General features: G+C 34.5%; 2 protein-coding genes across 6 annotated transcripts in view; one reads left to right on the top strand and one right to left on the bottom strand.

Moving 5' to 3' along the window:
- LOC147839360 (uncharacterized) overlaps positions 1–20,201 on the bottom strand; it is a 963,858-nt gene that overhangs the window by 745,201 nt on the left and 198,456 nt on the right. The gene's annotated exons all lie outside the window — the stretch shown is intronic.
- Positions 1–20,201, top strand: part of rgs6 (regulator of G protein signaling 6) — a 132,934-nt gene that overhangs the window by 31,326 nt on the left and 81,407 nt on the right. The gene's annotated exons all lie outside the window — the stretch shown is intronic.

Genomic DNA, 20,201 nt, shown 5'->3' with positions numbered 1-20,201 from the left:
AATATAGTTAATTCTACAAGATAATACTGTGAAATCACAGTAACAGACTTTATTATCTACTGTAAAGTTACAATATATGGTTGTAATTTCACAATAATTTAATGTGACAAAACCACAGTAAATTACTGTGAACTACCTCACAATAATTTACTGTGAATTTACATACAGTAATTTACTGTGAAAGTAATGCAATTATTAGCCAGTAATTTACTGTGAATTTAAGGTCAAATTTTTTACAGTGTAGAAATACAAGCTGACCGAGCAGAGTCAGCTACAAAATAAGATTTACATTGATGTTTGTTTTGATAGGATGGGTTACAATTTGGTTAAGATGTAACTATTTGAAAATCTGCAAACCAAGCATTCAAATAAATAAAACACTGAGAAAATCGTCTTTTAAAGTTGTCCAAATTATGTTTATATCATTACTGACCAAAAATTAAGCTTTGGTTTATTTACAGGAGGAAATTGACAAAATATCTCCATCTAACATGAACTGTACTTAATATTGTAATGATTTTTTGGCATGAAAGCAGTTTAATGTTTTTGACCCATACAATGTATTATTGCCAATTTCTATAAATATGCCTGTGCAAAATTAAGTTTTTGTCGTCCACAATTTTAGTTTTAGGAACACTATTTGAGGGGTAGTAAGTTCCTACTTTGGAGCAGGGTCTAATTCAGTAAATATAGGAACTATAGTGTTATTATATGCTGGTTGGGTGAATTTTGGCTATTTAGTATAATGAGAAAGTATTTTAAAATATTACAAGACATACATATACAGAAAACTATTTAACTTAGGCCTTTTTGACAACAGTGTTTGTCCCTTTCTCAACATTTCATCTTCATTGTCCTGGAAAACATAAAGCACCATGATTTTTGATTATGGCCTCCTCCATCCTTCAGTTGTTGATTTAGTCGAATTCAGTGCTTTATGTCAATGTCAGTCGGCTTACATGACTTCCATGTTGTATAACATTGTGTGAATGCAACCAAGAATTCAGTACTTAGGGAACTTGGCCTGCTGGTGAGTACCTTTGACTTTCTGTTATTTTAATTATCTGTGAAGGCTCTTTTTTTTGTTCTGTCAAATCTTAAACATGCACACACAATCAGAAAATCATGGTGTATCACAAATTAGAAGATATTATCAATATTATGCAGAAATCATCATTGACATTTCAGCTGCTAATGTTTCCATTTGTTAACTAGTGGTCTCGTAGCTTTTTTTACACCCTTTACATGCATAAAAGAGGCTGTTTTTTCATCACAGTATTGGTGAGAGGTTAGTGAGAAGTCTTGCACAAGCAGCATCTCAATCTCTGGTGTCTACAGACTTGTTTCATATTTTCACATTTGCTATTGTGAATGTATAATCATAGCTGTAATTACCTCAATGTAAATCCCATAAATATCATATAGTGTGTGTTTAAAATAATCAGGATGGACCGGATGTGTCTGCAAGCAGATTGAGATTGATTTAAATGCCTTGTATTACCTCAAATTATTACTCATATAATCAGACCTGGAAAGTGGAACCAGCCGAGGTCTTGGCCATCATTAAGTTGTTTTCATTGGTTGTTGGAAATTTTCTTTTGCTAGGGTCTTGCTACTGTACAGTATAGTGAGGTATTCATAGTTATTAACGTGTTAAGTAGTTGCTAAAGTTTTTATTTTTTTAAAAAAAGGGCTTGCATACATTTTACATTATATACTTTAAAGTGAGAATTCAAGTTTTACACACACACGCACACATGCACACACAGTTAATATAAGAACTTTTCACTGAAATGTCCTTGTGGGTACTAGATATGTTGTGAAACCCCACTTGGAAACCATTATTTTCATGAGTGCATTTTAGAATTGTGTTTGATTCTTGTTTCAATGTGTCCATAAGTTCTGAAAACGTGTTGTTGTACAGAGGCCAAATGTGTATTGACTGTATTATAAAAGTGTTTTGTGCAGGACTTGTCAAATGTTTTAGGAAATCTAAGCATGTATCATATTTAGCAGTATCCTATAGAAATCAAGATTAAACTGAGTTATTGGGAAAAATATTTCTTGCTAGTCATTGCGTTTGCGCAATGCTGATAAGGTTGGTCAGATTAAGTCAGTTCAGGTGCTGCTCGTGAGACTATGATTAATAAACTAGAATGAACTGTACCAAGCCTAGCACTACTGCTCCTTAAAGACATCAGCAGGAAGCCACTCTCCTAAGGGACTGAGATTTAGTAATGGACAGTAATGACTTACAGGACCTCAATCCTTTTCTCTATCAGTTCTTCTCAGTAGACCAGTCATTTGCTCAAGAAAGAGAAAGATTTAGTTTAAACGGGTCATGAACTGAGAAATGTAAATTCCCTGGATATTTTGACAAATAATATGTCTTTGTACTAGTCACATCCTATAAGTTTCAGAACTTAAAACTTTATCTAAAAACATTTTATTGAAGCCAGTAATTAGATGATAGATTTGATTTTTATTAGATAAATTGCTTTGAAGACAACACCCCACTGTGCAGTGCCAAATTATGGAAAAGTAGTCTTCGCATTGCCTTTCTTCTGATACCAACATTAGGTAAGAGTGGAACTATTTTATTTCTTTTAATTAAATTTTCAAACCATATCAGTACCAACTCAGGCCCAATCCCAATTCTGTTTTTGTACCCCTTACCCTTGGCCCTTGAAACAGAGTGTGAATGGACACACCCTTAAGAAATGGGACAGCACTACAACATCTGCACACGTCATCATGTTATCACCATCCCTTGCTTCATTTAAGATTGAGGATCCCGACTGCTGTAGTTACTCCAGTTGATTTATTTTTTGGTAATTATAGGGCATATATTATGTTATCTTAACAATGTTATGTGTCAATAAGATCGTAACTGTATTGTGTATTTAGACCGTGACCAATATGGTCACGGTCTAAATCTATGTAAACACATGAAAACAACATTAACATTATACCAGACATTGTAAAAAGGCCATTTCAGCCACTAGACTTTTCTGACAGGGTATTCGAGTGTCAGATGTGAAAGCATGTTGTGAGACTACTATAAAGGAGTAATTACTATGGATTTTTGATAACGAAATTAAGGTTTTTTATTTTAGCGTTTTTAATTTTTTTAAAGCATGACGGTGAAACACAAACGCCGTTATGAATATATTAAAACAATGCTTGTTTGTTGTTAAAATTCGTAATAATAACAAGAAAATACTCATTTGTGTATCTCCTAACTTCTGTGTGCAGCCATGCGGTTGTTGTAGATGGTGTATTCTGTAAATTTTTGTACCCCTTGGTTTCGAGTGTGGTCCTGAAAAATCTCTGTTTTAAGGTTTATCTGGCCCTTAACCTTAGCTTTCCATCTTCAAGCAAATGAGAATTGGGGCACCCCTACCCCTTCGCGGGAACACACAAAACGAGGGGTAGAGGCAAGGGAAAGGGCTAAGGGAATTGGGTTTGAGCCTAGTCCTTTGATCACTGCATTTTACCACTGATTTGTTCACAAATAAGGTAAAATTTGACTAGATATTTTAAAAGATCGTCTATTAAGCATGTAGACTGTCAAACATTAATGCAGAAGCATTAATGCAGAATTAATGCATTAATTCACACAGCTACCCTATACCAACTTTCAAAAGCCTTTAAAAATGCAAAACTATAAGCCAATCATGCCAGTGGCCAAACTGGCCACAAATCGACAGTCTGCTATACCTATTCAAAACAGGAAACAAGATCAAAACAGGAAACAAAATATTACTTTTTTGGTGCAAAATGGTAGTAACATTATAAGTTGATCTCATAGAATAATACAAAATACTATAAAATTCCAGTTCATCTGTTTATTTCAACAAAAATGAACTACCTTGCATTTACATAGCAAATTACCTCAAACAGTAATCTATCCTTGTTCTCACACAGCTTTCTTTTAGTTGTGAGCGTTATGGAGGCCAAATGGCGCACTACAGATAAGCCAGCTGGATAAAACACAGACATGCAAGTAAAGTAGCGGGTCCCTCATGGCGATGAGATAGTTTGGTCTACTTTGTTGTTTGCTCTTAGAATAATACATTGTATAAATGATGAGATCCTACCGCGAGCAGCTCATCATTAAGATTCACTCTAAGTTACTATAGTGCAAATAGTGCAGTAAACAATAAAGCAGTTATCTGCATGAATTATTCATGATGTGGTGCACGATGAGAAGCACAACGCCCAGTATCAGGGGACATGGTGGAGTTTAAAAATGGCCGAAAGGTCAATGACCTCTGTTCGTTTGTAAATCTGCCTTTAGGGAACAACTCTAAATTTAGGCTTGTGATGTTGCATCCTGAAATGACAGATGAGTCTGGGATTTTTTTTATTTTTTATTGAGGCCTATTGACGCAGAGGATGTTGGTTCCCATAAGTCATGTAGATGGAATGATTGCAGTCAGCGTATTGGCCGTGAGCAAAATGCTCATCTTATCTAGCAGAGACTCAAAGCCTCAGTGATTCAGAATGCACTACCCTTGATTATGAATGTTTCTCCCTTTTAAGTGTTTCAACTGGCAGACACCGATAAGGCCAGTTGCTGTTTGAATTGGCGAGCTGCTATCGAGTCCCGGTGGGCTGCTCCTGCTTTTAAATATGGACGAAAAGGTGAGATAGGAGGCAGAAAAGGGAGAGAGGGATTTAGGTGAAGAGCATTGATAGTGACATTTGATTTGTGTTTACTAAAGGCTAGGCTATCTGAACAGCATTTAGCTTAATAAAGCATTGAAGGATTAGCATAGCGGTAATGAAACTCTTGCCCTTGGCATTTTAACCGTCCTCGCCGAGTCACAACCTGCGCCTCGTTGGCATTCTGTCTGCTGGCCGCTTATCCTCACCTGCGACCTTCCTGTTTAATACAGGAAAAAGTAATAACCTCAGTTTACATTAGTTATATTGTCGTGCCTTGTTTAAATGCAGCCTCTGAAATCGAACCTGTTTGATCTCCCTGTGTAATGAGGCATTTAATCCAGGTTGGTTCAACACGGAGAGAGCATCGCCGTTTTGCACTGTCTAACATAGTCACGCCACAGAGACAAGTGGCGTAATCACAGAGAAAGTGCCAGAAAGCCGGGCTGGGTGATGGATAAATAATTGAAGTGTGGGATGGCAGGATTAGAGGCTGGCATTGAAGGGCGCAGCTCTGTAAATTTGCGAGTATGTGTGTGCGCGCATGAATGGTTGATGAAGACAGCTGTGGGACAGTTTAAGAGCTCATTAAGATGCTTTTGCAGAGTCCATTGTCCATTGTAAAGAAAGCCTAAGGGAGACGGCGGAAAATGTGCAGGACTGAGAACCGCCTTCAGATTTCTGTCTGTTCATTTGTTTTAAGACACAAAAGTACTGGCCTGTCAGTGGAACATGTACACCGTGTTTTTTTTTTTATAATAATAATGTGTGTATTTTTAGCATTGTATTAAAAATGATGTAAGTATTTTCTACCAACAATGTGGTTTGCTGATTTTTGCATCATTTATTCACATTCATGTCAATTCCAGACTTGGAGTAGATACAACAAAAGGTTTAGATTTTTAAAATGCTTTTTTTTAAATGTTCAAAAACCAATCACTGAACGTTCCTTTGTTGAACCAATAATGATTCCTCTGTGGCTTTACTGTGAAATAGGGATATAATGAAGCATTTTACTTGCTGTTGTTTTGTTTACTTGCATATGTTCTGAGAAGAAAATGAATTTGTGCTGGTTTAAAGTGACACAAATGCTAGCGATGGGATTTCTGGCTCATTTTGGGGGAAACTATAAACTATTCAGATGTAATCCAAACAAACCACACCTAAAATGGAACATGGTGTGCTGTATAACAAATGGAAATTAAATGACAATGTGCAAAACAGAAGCAACACTGGGAGCCAACTCGTATAAATCATTTAAAGGATCTGGCTGGCAGAGAAAAGGATTTACATTTTTGTTGCATGTTGATTTAAAGTTTCCTACGAATAATGTTTTCATTATGAAATTAATGTTGAGTCACAATAAAGAAAAATCTGCATTTTTAATTGTTTATTGCGAGTTATTAAAGTCCCTGAGAAAGTCAAACTAAGCAAAATGACTTTGTTAGCTCACATTGTTAGTTTAGTGGTGATCAATTCTTCTTTGCATGTCATTAAGAAAAACAAATTAGTTTGCCCTTCTAATCTTTAATTGAAATCTGAAAATACACTTACTTTGAGGTAATGGGCATGGCTAACGCTGCTCCAATTGTCAGTTGACAACAAACAGTAATGTAAGCAGGAGTAGTCTATTATTAGGTTGTAATAACTCTTCTAAAACCCCTTCCCGATCTTTCTGAATGAAATGCCTTCTATACTACATCCATTCAACGTGCGGTAGAAAAAACAAGCCACGCCCACCTTTTGCTCATTTAAAATTCAGTTTTTCCAGGAACTGCGTCACATTATGAAAACAATAACAACAGCAGGTTCCGGTTCATTTGGGAATTGAAATTACATTAGAGCCAGGAAGATAAACTGTGAATGATTAGTTTATTAAAAGTGTCTGCTGAAAGAAAAAGTGTAAATAAAGTTGCAGTTGCAAGATATATAATAAGCTTAGTTGATGCTAGACTTTAACAATCGCAGAGAACAAAATGAAGTAAACCTTAAATGTTTATTTAGTCTTCACTTTGATAATAAATAAAGCATTAAAAAGACTTAAAGCACACAAATATTAATAAATTAATAAAATGTAACACACCAATGTAATCATATTTGTCATTACTTAAAGGATTAATTTCAAAATTCACCCCCAAAAAATGTATCTTATTTACTTACTTGTGTCATTTCAAAACTGTATGAACTTTTTCTTCATACTGTACATGGAGAAATTTCTCTTTTATCTGACCATACAATAGAAGTCATTGTTATTCCAAACTCTTTGATTAGAGTTCTTCAAAAATTTGTGTTCCACAAAGAAAGTTTGGGATGACAATAGGATGAGTGATAGCATTTTCAGTAACACTTTAGGTCACAATTCACAGTATTAACCAACCATTAACTTAACACTATTAGCTTAATAAACTACTAATGATTAATAGTTAGTAAGTTATAAGTTGTGTTTAGGTCTTGGGTAGGATTAGGTATGCAGAATAAAATCACACTTTATAACTACTAATTAACAGTTAATAGCTTAAAATTAGGCGGTTAATAATCCAGAAGTTAAAAGTTCAAGAAACCCTTGAGTACTTTAAAAAAAAAATTGAACAGATTTGAGTGTGTTGAGCATCAGTTAAGACAACGTTAGCACATGTCAGCTTTAATCATGGGGAAAACTGGATAATTTTGAGCTTTTGTCGACTAATTTCATCTTCTCGGTTTTAAATCATTTTTGAGGGCTAATCAAAATCGGTGACGTAGCGCAAATCTGCTGGTGGACTGATGACACGTCGGTTTCTTATTAATATTTATAGTGGAGTATTCGTATCCTATATGAGAAGACCCTGCTTCTTAATTATTCATGACTGCACATGCTTTCCGAAGAAAAGGCAGACCTGCCAACATGTGAGACCCAATGAGGTGAGACCGTGTCCGCGTATGGCAAGCAGTATTTAGCTGCTCATGAAGGGTCACAACATTATTTGTTTGTTTCCATGAGTCACAGGGTTTGTTGCATAGTTTTCGCCACGATGCTGCCAGGGCCGATACAGCAAAGCTGTTAGTTTGCAGCAAGCATTTTTGTCGAAAAAGCTGTACAAGTATTGGACAATGGCAGACATTGTCTTTTATGAGCTGAGTTTGTTACCATTCAGACACACATATATATGTGCTGTTGTGTGTATCTGTGTCCTCCAGATTAACTACAGAGCTAATGGTTGGAATAGATAGAGCAAGAGACCTGCTGCACTGCTATTCACTGTGTCTGCATTTAGATTGGGGATTCAGGAGGAGAGAGGATATTCTTACTATTCTTACTTACTTTGATTATTTTTATAACGATAGAACAAATTGTGGTTATGTGTATATGAAATTACGAATAACATATGTAGCAGGGCATTCAATTACTGTTTTTTTTTTTTTTTTGCATTTTAAATTGCATATAAACTATGAAATCATGGGTTTCACGGTTTTTCTCATTTTGTGAGCCAACTGTTGTTCGCTCTCCTCTTTTTCCCCTGCTCTGCCAGCCATGCCCACTCCTCCCTCTGCTCACAGAGCTCCACACCCATGATGAAGCATTTTTTGAAAAAACCCTGAGGTAGCCTTAAACTAAAAGAGGGGGGTTTTATGGCCTTTTAATAGCATAAATTGTGACCTAAACTAAAGTGTTACCAAATAATATGTTTTTCTGTAAACTGATCCATTAACAACATTAACAAATATGTCTATTTATGTAAAATATTTAGACATTGACATGTTGTGTTATCTTTAATTTATTCCAGATGAGCATATTTGTGTGCTTCACACCTTTGAATGCTTTAGCTACATGTCAACAAAGTGGGGCAAGCCCAGGCTGTGCTTCTGTTCTGGACTGGGCACATCAAATCACATGAGGTCTGTCTGCACCTCGTCCATATGCTTCCAGTTTTTGTGGTGTGAACGCGAGGCATATGCCCCTGTGCCTTTTAAACGAGCAAGACTGAGCAGATGCTCTGCCCACAAGAGATAAGTATAGATTTTCTAGATCTCACCCTCTCCTTCGTCTGTGGGCTCTATTAAGACCTGGACACCGTACAATCCGTCTCGGGTGACAGCCACTGTTCATTAGCCCATCATACTGAAATAAATGACAAGCCTGTTCACATTTTTACTCTTTCTGCAAAATTTCAGCTGTCCACTCCATCTTCCTCTATTCCTCTCTTCTGTCTCTTTATTTTCTCCTACGCACAGGCGTTCACATATTCTCCCTCCTTCCATTGCTCTCAATTTTTGTCACACTGGTGCACAAACATTATTTTTCTGTCTTTCTCCTTCACTTGACTTGCTGTCGTTCTCCTGCACTCTGCATCTCTCTCTCTCTCGTTCTCTCTCTCACACACGCATGCAGACATGCACACAGCTTTCTGCTTTACACATGGTTGCGGCTGCTGTGGTGCTTATCTCTTCTGGGAGTATAATACTGTATATATATTTTTGCTACATGGGAACAATTCTCAGACACACTCTCAAATATACACTGCATGAAAATAATTGCCAATGCCAAGCCAGTGCTGGGGAGATATTAAAATCTGCAGCTTGTCCAGCTACTGTATAAGCTACACCATTACAACAAAATATTTCATGAAATTAAACAATGATGAATTTATCATTTAATTAGCACTTTATTTGCCCAGCACAAAAACACTGAGAACTTTTAAATAGATAAATAAGAATTTTGTTATAAGGTGATATATTTTATGAAGTCTGAAGTATTAGCCCCCCTGTTAATTATTTTGCCCCATTTCTGTTTAACTGAGAAAGAAGATTTTTTTCAACACATTTCTAAACATAATAGTTTTAATAACTCATTTCTAATAACTGATTTATTTTACCTTTGCCATGATGACAGAAAATATATATTTTCAAGCCACTTCTATACAGCTTAAAGTGACATTTAAAGGCTTAACTAGGTTAAATAGATTAACTAGGCAGGTTAGGGTAATTAGGCAAGTTATTGTATAACGATGGTTTGTCCTGTAGTCTATCGAAAAAAATATAGCTTGAAGGGGCTAATAATTTTGACCTTAAAATGTTTTCTTTTTTAAATTTAAAACTGTTTTTATTCTAGCCAAAATAAAACAAATAAGACTTTCTCCAGAAGAAAAAATATTATCTGACATACTGTAAAAATTTCCTTGATCTGTTAAACATCCTTTGGGAAATATTTAAAAAAAAAGAAAAAAAATTAAAAGGGGGTTTAATAATTCTGATTTTAAATGTGTAAGTTTGTTTAATTGAACAGAAATGATAAAAACAAATAAATAAAAGGATATTAACTAAAGCTTTAGCAAATATTTTAATGCTTTTTTTTTATATAGGCATTGTGTTCAATTAATATTTCTTAAAATAGCATGCATTCTTGTTTGCTTCTATAAATGTTTTGTTAAAGTACAAATGTTCTGTAGGCACCCCAAAGTTTTGTTTTTATGGCATCTTGGCATTTAAAATACTGTTGGAAACCTTTATTATTGAGAGTATATCTGAAGACTTACCCAGTGTGGCCACCAAGTGAAATTACTTGACTTAAAGTCCAAGAATAAGATGCATGAATCCATTAGCTATAGTTTTATAGGTACTGCATGAATCCATTAACGATATGTTCTTTACAACTGTCCTCATTAATAGCATTGCATTTCTTTACTCCAGAGCTTGCTTGTTATTCCTCTTTCTCACAAACATGTTAGTGCATCATGACTTGTGATTTGTCTGTTTCACTAATGAACTGAGTTTTATCATGACTCACTGACAGTTTGAACCTCCTCGCGACCTGCAATTCTCCCAAAATATCTTAAGCTGAAGTAAATACAATAAAAAAAAACAGATCTCATAACTACCACAACCTGTTCATTACTTTAGTTCTAAGGCAATGACTGAGCAAGTTACATTAATGTGCATCATTTAACCAGGATCTATTAGTTTGCCTAAATGAAACACAATTAAATACTACAATCTGAATTACATCAATCATATGAATGACCCTTCTCTACTTTTGTGTATCAAATTAAACCACAAATGTTACCTGGCCCTAAGCCATAATTAACAAAGTAAACTACATTTGATGAGACTGTAAATTGCACTAACATCTGTTAAATGCACATTTGCCATGCATGCTGCATACCTAATTGAGCATCAAGATAAAACTATTTAATTGTTGCACTAATTCATATTTTGTTTGGCCAGACAGACTTTTTTTGTAGGCTGGATATGCCTCCATTGTCTTAAGTGTGTTTCCTCTCCTGCTTGAAGAATGATGCAACTGAATGCAGATTCCCCAATAGATCTGACTCATCTACTGTCAGATGTGAGCGTACTGTAATGCTGAAGCTTGTGTTTGTTTGTTTGGTTTTTTGTTTGTAGAGGATAATTTTGGCCATAATTGAGGAACAAAAAATGACAATTCCTGCCTTCTGTTCTTCAGTTTATTGTTAATGATGCATTTATGCTTGAAGAATTCATTTGGGATCTAGATTTTATCCAGACCTAATGTATTTTCAAGGTTTGCATTTTTTAGCATGTACTTTATTTCTTTTACCTAATGCAAATGCATTTATGCAACAAGTAAAGAGCAGCTTTGTTATACATATAAATCCATTCATTTTGTGGGAAATTTAGTTGTATTTAATTCAAATGTAAATTAAATATTTGTTCATTTTTGTGTTCTGTTGACTGAAAGAATAACTCACTTAGAAGATTTTCACACTGGTTCTTCTTGTTTTTCTCAAGAAGTGGACCTCAATTTCACGTTAATTGTGAGATTAAATTACTGCATTTTAGTGACATTTTAACTATTTTTAACTGGATTAGCCAAACATATTTCTAATAGATTTAGAATAAAGAATTTAAAATACAAATGTATTATATCATATATCATTAGAAAGAAAAAAAAAACAGAAATGTGTTTAAGTTTTATATTAAAAGCTGTGGCCTATTTTCATTTATTAGGCAAATAACAAACTGGCTAGCACATTTAACTTTTCATTGGTCATTTTTTGTTCTAAGAATAAGTTCAAGATTTAGAGAAAAGTTACTTGTAAAACATTTTCTTCATTCTCAACAGTAGGGTAGAGAAGAGAAGAGAACTTCACTTCTCTTACATCAAATCTGGTGTTTTCTTGCAGAACTGGATGTTGAACCAAGGTTAATGAATGAACGAAAAAACAAAAACTAGAAAAAAAAAAAAACATTTTCGTTAACTGAAATAAATATTAAAACTTTTTTTTTTTTTTTTTTTAAACTAGATCTAACTGAAACTGAATTGTGTACTTACAACACTAACTGAAAATAACCACAATTACAGCAAAAACATTGTAAATTCTTGCAGGAGTAATGTCCTGTCTCCTGTCTCTAATCTACCGCACAATTTAAACACAGCAGCAGCTGAATGCTACCCCAGATAGTCGTACAGTGTGAACTCTGCAAACTGGTATGTGAATTCTTAACCTTGATTAACCCATAGGTGGTTCATTCCAAAGAGCTTTCATTGAGATCATTCAAACAGATGCTTGCTATTTTCAGTCAGAAGCGCAGCCTGTAGAGCTTGCATTCTCTGGTGTGAATTACTGTCTTTTAATGATCAAAATGGTTCTCTTCAGCAGTAGTTTCCTCAATCATCAAGGGCAGCATTCTGGCCACACTCGAAGAATGGCTTCCTTAAAGAGATAAAAGCACTCCGTGATGAATTCAGGAGGGTTTGAATGCAAGGCATGAAAGCTTTTTTGCATGCGAGTCGATTAGCATGCGCTCAAATGATTGACAAACAATCCAAAAGGCTTATACTACTATTTTAGTGCGCTATATTAACAGCAGCTTAGTGGAATGCGTACCTTCAAACACTAAATCCCCATATCAGCAGTGTTTTGCTTGATGCCTGAGAGTGGAGGTAAAGCGGAGGCGCTCTGGGTAAATAGAACTGTCATCTCTCCTTAAACAAAACCTCGACACTCAAGGAGACTTGCAGTAATGAGCCTGTCAATTTTCACGGGCACCCTCGGAGGATGCCGGTGTGTCAGCCCTAATGAGGGCGCTTGTACCATTTCACCAGCCCGAGCACAAAACAGGAGTGCAGCAAATGCACCTCACCTTGCTTAAAAGCCTATTTTACTATTGCTGTACCTAAATGCAGAAGAAGGGATGGGCCTGAATGATGATTATAGCACTGACCGGGCGTTTATTGTCAACTAGATGTCATAAGAGGAGATGAGAGTTTCCGCCATCACTTTGCATTGTTTTGTGTGTCTGATGTGCTGAGTGAGAAGAATGCTCTTTCATGTAACTCACTCAAGGCGCCGATTAATTGCTTTGATAAGGCCTGCTGACATTGTGAAATTCTGCTTCTAGCAACCACAGCCAAATAGCTTACGGTTATGTTGTGCTGGTCAGCTCAGAGCTTCTTGTGTCTTTGTATTTTAAGCTGTAGACTGTGTTCTCAGAAGGGTTACTTTATTTGTTGATAATGCTTAAAATATAAAGGGCGATTAAGTTGCCGTAGTGCATTAACAATTAGAATGTTTTATCTTTAGATGATGTGATTCTATTAGAAGTGTTTTTTTTAAGGTAAATATAAAGGAAAGATACTAGTTTACTTCACCGAGGACTATAAGAAAACAAAGCACAGTCAGGCTCTTGGCTTTGCTGAACTTTTTTATTAAAAGTAAACTGTTGATGTTTTTTCATGTCTTTTGTCTTGTAGGCTTTCTTTTATCTTAATTCAGACTTGTTTTGAACATCAGCCTCTTCCACACAGTGATACTGGTATTCAAAAAAGGGATGTTCACACAGGCAAGGACGTTACAATATTTTTCCGGAAAAGACCTCCATTGGACATCCATTTCAAAATACTAGTAAATTCTGACATTATTAACCAGAAATGGCCTCAAAATTTGGCTTTTGTTGGTGGTTTCACTTTTTATTTAAAGCTTGAGCATTCAAGCAGCTGCTTTGTCCCAGAGACACCCAAAGGCAGGAGCACAAATCTCAGCTAAATGTTTACACATATGACTTCCTTACGAATTCTGTGGATGAATAAGTATTGTGAACAACTTCAATGAAAACATATGGACATAATGTGTATGTGTGTGTGCTTGCGCTCACTGGAGCACTTCTTTACGTGCACACGATTCAAGCAACTGAAGTAGAGCTTGAAGGTAAACAAACAGCGGTTTATCATAAGCATTTTATCGATAATTTTTTCCACAGCTGGCATTAAATAATGAACATAGAAACGTGATCTGACTAACATCTAGCAGCTAAATGTGTCTGAAAAAATATTCAAAGGCTTTTATTTTCATAAACAGTGTGGATGTGAATGCGTCTGAATGTTCTGATTGGCTGGAGTAGACGTTCCACATCAGCTCGTTTTAAGCATGAACACGATCTTTCTGGCTATTTTGCTTCTGCATTCACACAGAGCAGCATTCCGGCAAATTACCGATAATGTTACAAATTCTCTTTCCGGAAAATTGCCAAAACGAATTTACCAGTATTTTCAAATAGGGCCCGTTCACACATGATCCCTTTCAGGAAAATTCCTGGTTATTTTCCAGAAAGGTCTGTATGTGTGAAAGGGGCTAATGAAAGATCATCATCCTCATTGTTACTGACATAAATAGTGGATTACTTAGATTATTTAGAAATTGTATTCCATTATGGATCACAAATGATATAGGGTTTGTAGTTTAAAACTTACGCATTTTAAGAAATGGAATATGGCTACATTGTTACTTACTTTTTGTTTATTTTGGACCTAACTTGTGATTTGACTATTTTGATCTAATAATATAAAGAAAATAAAGTACCATTTTTTTATTAACGAAATGAGGTTTGCTAAACACTATTATTCATGTTTCAAATGAAATCCAAGAGCTCTCTGACACTCTATAGACAACAAGAGTTGTTTGATACTTCCAGAAAAAGAACCAAAAACATTGTTTTCAGTGGTTCAGCTGTAATCATGCATAGCTCCAAGAACACTTTTGTACAAAAAACAAACAAGCAAGCAAGCAAACAAACAAACAAACAAACTAACAAAAAACACTATAAACATTACTTTGTTCGCCAGGATGCACATTCATTACTGGCAATATATTCTGGAAATGTTTCTGAAGTTTTAGATCAGGTGCTCCTGGAGACCAAGAGGAAAGTACAGACCATGTGAATCTCACCAATCCTCTCATCCTACACACTTCAGTCTGGCTGTAAAAACCTCTTCAAACAAGCCAACAGAACATAATTCTTAATAAGGCATCTTAATTTTATAGCTTTGTCCTTACATATGCAGTTTTCTAACCTTATGGAGCACAGGAGTGGGAAAAGGAACACAGCTTTATCACCTTTATGTAAGAGCAGAAACACCATTGCTGCCTATGGAATGTGTGAGTACCAAGATTTCATAAATAATATAGAATATCACAATATCTGATGAACTAAGGGAATTGGAACAGCACGAGGGCGAGTAATTATTAACAGAATTTACATTTTTGGGGTGAAATAATCCATCAAACCTATTTTATTATTTACCTTGGGTCATGAAGAAGTGTTTAAATCCACTTAAAGCTGTTTATGATTTTATGTTTACCTCATTACATCAGTCCCTTGTGTACCTACTCAACATGACCTTTGAAAAGCTGGCCGCTGTGCTAAAAGGGTTAAGCTCACAATAATGGAGCTTTTGCAGATAATTACAGATTTAATAAGGGGTAAAATCAATGAGACTGTAGGAGCCCGAGCCTGTCTGAACCCAGAACAGAAGGGCAGGGATTTTGGCAGTCTCCACCCCATAGAGAGACATTAAATTGGATGGCTTGCGTGGAGAACAGTTTGTTTCACCTCAAAATATTTTTCCTTATGCTTAATGTGGTTGAAGTCATCTCAATATCTCAATGGATCCTGCAATAGCAGAGTCAATTACTTTTTGCAGATGTGCAAATAATAACCAATCACACGGTTCTATTAAGTTTAATAATGCAATAGCCAATCAGAAGCTGCAGTTGACAAGTGCTCAGTGACTGAATTTTGCGTTCTTTCAAATTCTATCATGAACTACAAAGTGCACAGATACAGTACTTTTACACAGTACTTTTAGTAAGAGATTCAGATTGCGACATTGATGGTTATAACAAGTTTTTGTGTGCTCAAGTTTGGAAAAATGCTTTCACTTGGTATTATGTTGACCACAAGGACCAATTAAAGTATTTGAGGCTGAGTCAAAGTACAAGATGTTCTTGGGCAGGCAATAAAAAGAGCATTACTATGGAGTTCTGCACTTGATATCAGAAAAAAAAAAATATTTATAACAAAATAGAGAGTATGTTTGGTAACACTTTTGTTTAGGTCACAATTCATGCTATCAACTACTGGCTTATTACCTGTCTATTATTAAGATATTAACAGTTCATTAGTGGTTATAAAGAATGATTTTACTCTGTACCCCGAATCCTACTCAAAACCCAAACTGGAAACTGTAATTAGTCATTTGATAAGCTTGTAGTGTTAGTTATTGGTTGTTTAATACAGTGAATTGTGACCTAAACTATAGTGCTACCATACTTTTATTTAAAAAATTTTTTATCGTTATTAGCATAAGAAAATAAACAATTACATAAACAGAACAAACAAACGAAAAAGGGTACAAAGGCTATTTCACTCATCCTATATCGCATTTCTTCCATGGGCAGCACATAATATAAGCTCAAAGACTGGCACGTGATCTGACTTCCAATTTGGTAAATTATTTTCTTAGCTATTATCATACACAAAGTTACTGCCTGTGATATTTATTTATCTCATATTTCTGAGGTGTCTCCAAAAATTCCCAATTTTGCCTCTAGTGACAGATCAATCCTGTATACTATTAAATTAAAAACGTTCTGCCAAAATGAACTAATTTTATGGAATGACCAGAATGAGTGAGTCATTGTACCTTAAGTTTTTACATTTATTGCACAGTAAGGATACATTTGGGAAAATCTTGTGTAATTTTACTTTTGAATAATGAAGTCTATGGATAAGTTTAAATAGAGTTAGTCTGTGTCTCGCATTGATAGAACAGTCATGAATTGTGTTGAATCTGATATCTCTGTATTAAGCTTCTTCTCCCACTCTTTACTAATTTTGTCAGTGTGTTTGAATTAACCGTATCTAATAATAAGTCATGAAAAAGAGACAGTACCTTTTTTCTATCGGGTTGTGTTTTGTTATATTTTCAAGTGACTGGTGTATGGTTATATTTTCAAAACCAGAAAAAATGTTCCTAGTAAAATTCTTTGTTTGAAAATATCTAAAAAATTTTGAGGATTGAAGACCATCTATCATAATATTTTTAAACTATTTACGATGAATCTCAAGCACATTTTACTAATTCTTTACCCTGTTTTTAATTACAAACATAAGCAAGTTTTATTCATCGTGTTCTACTTATTGCTTACCTATTTTTAAACAAATTTTTACTATGGAGTTCTGCGCTTGACATCAGAAAAAAATCTTTAAAATAAAAAAGCAGTGAAATTTTCTAGTTTATCACATTCAAAGTAAATTGGGAGTATGTTTTACTAATTTGGTATGTCATGTAAATAAATCATGAATACTGAAAAAACGACATACTGTAATTGTTACCACATACTTGTTACACAAGTATGCCCAGAGTGATTTTTACTTATGTTTTTGGTAACACTTTAGTTTAGGTCACAATTCATGCTATTAACTACTGGCTTTTTACCTGTCTATTATTAAGATATTACCTGTTCATTAGTAGTTATACAGTATGATCTTATTCTGCATACCTAATCCCACCCAAAACCTCAACTTCTACCTTACTAACTATTAATAAGGAGCTAGTTAGTCATTTATTAAAATTGTAGGGTTAATTAATGGTTTGTTAATACCGTGAATTGTGACCTAAACTATAGTGCTACCATGGTTTATTTTGACTATTTACGGTAAATCATAAGCATTTTACTAATTCTTTACCCTGCTTTAATAGAAAATTTGAGCAAGTTTTATTCATCATGTTCTACTAATTTGTTACCTAATTTTTAACAAATTTTTACTATGGACATTTTTTTTCGAGTTCCTTTGACAGATTTTTGCTGTTTAAATATGGAGTAGGTTTTACTATTTTATCAAATTCAAAGTAAATTGTGAGCATGTTGTGAGCTAATGAGCTTGTTTTGATCATTTATTAGCCTGTTATGTAAATCTTGAGTTTGTTTTACTAAGCATGTTTTAATTCATTTCCTACTTTTAAATAATAAGTGAACATGATTTACAATTTCATTACCTCATACAGTGGGTAAACAATGAACACGTTGTACCAATTCATTTTCACATTAAGTAAATTGTAGGTATGTTTTACTGAGCATGTTCTACTAAATCATTCCCCAATACATTTTGAACACGTTTTATGTTATATTACCTCATTTCAGGTAAATAATTAGCATGTTATTAATTTGAACGTATTACATATGAATTTGGAATGTGCTATGAACAAATGTCTATGGTGAAATAGTTGCCTCTTCTAAAATGCCATCCAGGTGTGAATTCATGGCAAACAAGGCTAGTGATAAAAAATATCACCTGTCTCGGTCTTAAGAGTGCAGGTGTGCGGAAGCTTGTTTGTGATTATATATTTGCACTTTCAATGCTAGTCCTGGACCTTCCTACATCAGAGGTCTCTGTGATAATGCCTGAAGGAAAATGAAGATGTGCTAATGTCATTTTGCTTTTCCAATGTTGCGCCTTGCGGTCATTATTTTAATGGATTTTTAATTACAGTGAATCATGCTTCACGAGAGAGGTGGTGGATGCAGATGGGGGCAATAGGAATCAAGTATTCAGAGGATGCTGCCGTTCATGCGCTGAACTTGACTTGAAATTCATGAGTTTGACACAGGGTGAAGTTTATTCCCCTCTGAGCAGCAGATGGACACCGCTGACAGGAAAGCACAAACTATACAGTATGTGTGTATATACTAAAATCAAAAAATGGTAAAATGTATGTTTATGTAGCATATTTCAAATAAAATAGCAATTTAAAGCGATGTCCATATATTCATTCATTTTCCTTCAGCTTAGACCCTTATTTATTAGGGGTTGCCACAGTGGAATGAACTGCTAACTATTCCTGCATATGTTTTACACAGCGGATGCCCTTCCAGCCACAACCCATTAGGAAATTCAAAGTGGTGGTGTTTTAGTGAAATAAAACAAAAAACTATGAACCATAAAACTTTTTTTAGTAACTGGAAATAAAACAAACGTTACTTTAGTAAACAAAATGTATTTCCAAGGAAATATTTCTAATTGTTAAATAGCTGAAGCTAAAATAACTTAAACTAATAATATATGTTAATCAAAATAATATGGACATTGTAAAAAAAAGACAGCAACCCATAACTGCAGCTTTAAAAAAATTAAATCGCAGAGTAATAAAACAATGAAGCATTCAAACTATTTATAAAATCAACAGTATATGCGCTTTTTCATTCTAGAATAATGAATAAACCGTGCTTCACATAGACATAGAATAAAGAAAATGTAAAAAAGAAAGACAAACAATTACATTTTTAAATAATTTAAGAATATATAAATAAAGAAAGTAAATAACGATGATAATAATAATCGTATTATAAAGACCGTTTCACTGTGATGATGTCATTGGCCCATTAACATTTCCTGCTTATCAAATTATTTCATAACTGTAACAAGGGGCAATTCAATTGTAACTTAATGTTAAAACAGATATCATAACATTATTTATCGATATGTGGCTCTGATTTTCGGAAGATATAGAAATTAAAAATGTAAAACAGGAAATACACTGCGACCGTTGTTTTTGTTTACCCTCAAAATAGTGTATAGGCACAAAATGACAAACTGTACAAATGACAAAAAGTGCTGTACTAAGTGCTGTAAAATAATCTAAAAATAAAATAGAAAACAGAATAAAATAAAAATAAAATCGTTCAAATAATCTAAACACAAGTCACTTACAGTAATAAAAAAAGTCTCAATACTAAAATAACTATGATTCAAAGTGGCATAGAAAAAAAAATACACAAGCAACTGAAAAAGACCAGATGCTATTAGGCAGATTCTATTATGATATTAATTACTATTAATAGCATAATGGTAATAATGTCTAATTGCATAAAAGACAAAGTTAAAATAATACAGTTATAATGAACACTGAATAATATATATATTTTAAATAAGATGTGCTTGATTTAAAATGTATACAATAAATTCTACATCAATCATAATAAATATACATAAAGAATACAAACCTAAATAGTTAAAGTGGTTATTTTTCCCCTTGTATGTCTGATCCCTCAAATTCAGAGGTCAGAGAAGATTCACGGTCACTTAAACAGTGACACCTGGGAGAAGATTGTGTTCCTTTTAAAGCCACTCTTGTAGCTTGTATAATCTTTAAAAAGAGACTGACCTCTGCCCGGCCTCCGGCTGTGCTTCTCTCTTCACCTGTTGTGCTGTCATCATCCCGCTCCACTCTGAGAGGG

This window comes from Danio rerio, chromosome 20, assembly GCF_052040795.2.
Source record: "Danio rerio strain M-AB ecotype USA chromosome 20, GRCz13ab, whole genome shotgun sequence".
Lineage (NCBI taxonomy): Eukaryota > Metazoa > Chordata > Actinopteri > Cypriniformes > Danionidae > Danio > Danio rerio.
The sequence above is the reverse complement of the archived record's forward strand: the minus strand, read 5'-3'. Positions and strand labels throughout refer to the sequence as shown.